We start from the raw sequence: 993 nt of genomic DNA, 5'->3' as shown, positions 1-993 counted from the left end.
GCTGATCATTAAATTTACAACAAGAAACCCAGAAACAGGGCAGCTGCCCTCAGGACTTCCCTGGGTGAGAGGAGAACCCTCTCGACTAACAAAGACCACAGTTACCACTCAGGTCTATATCCCTGAGGTGAGCAACTCCTGAAAAAACACCAGCCACCCAGGGACTATACCCAAAAAGCTGAGAAGACATCCTTCAGGAAAAACCAGCTTTCTGCAAAGGGGATTCTCTCCACCACAGGATCCCCAGGAACCACCAGAAAATAACCCCAAACACCTAAGATAGCACAATGGGTAGAGGCCAGCGTAAAAGCTCAAGCAACAAAAGACAGAGCAATAGGGCATCTCCAGAACCCAGTTACCCAGGGGCAAGTAGCCCTGGACACCCCACCATAACTGAAATCCAAGAAGATGACCTAACAAGTATGCTCATGAAGATGATAACAGAGGAAACAAATAAGATTCGTAAAGACATAGAGGAAGATAAACTCAAACAGAATATTGCCATCCATAAAGAAAGAGAGGAAGCTGCAGCCAAACAGTTTATGGCCTTTAGAAAGGAAATGCTTAAAACACTGAATGAAATGAAAGAAACAGAGTTGAAGGAACTAAAAGAAAAACAGGAAAGTACAATCAGACAGGTGAAGGAAGTAAACAAAACAACTCAAGACCTGAAGATAGAATTGGAAAAATTAAAGAAAACACTAATGGAAGAAATAATGGAAAGGAAGAATCTAGGGAAGAAAACAGGAACTACAGAGGTAAGCATAACCAACAGACTACAAGAGATGGAAGAAAGAATCTCAGGTGTAGAAGATACAATGGAAGAAATCGATGTATCTGTCAAAGAAAATGTTAAATCCGTAAAATTCCTGACACAGATCTTCCAAGAAATGCAAGACAATATGAAAAGAAAAAACCTAAGAATAATAGGTATAGAGGAAAAAGAAGACTCCCTTCTCCAAGGCCCAGAAAATATTTTCAACAAAATCATTG

The sequence above is a fragment of the Meriones unguiculatus genome, chromosome X (genome assembly GCF_030254825.1).
Source record: "Meriones unguiculatus strain TT.TT164.6M chromosome X, Bangor_MerUng_6.1, whole genome shotgun sequence".
Classification (NCBI taxonomy): Eukaryota; Metazoa; Chordata; class Mammalia; order Rodentia; family Muridae; genus Meriones; species Meriones unguiculatus.
The sequence above is the reverse complement of the archived record's forward strand: the minus strand, read 5'-3'. Positions refer to the sequence as shown.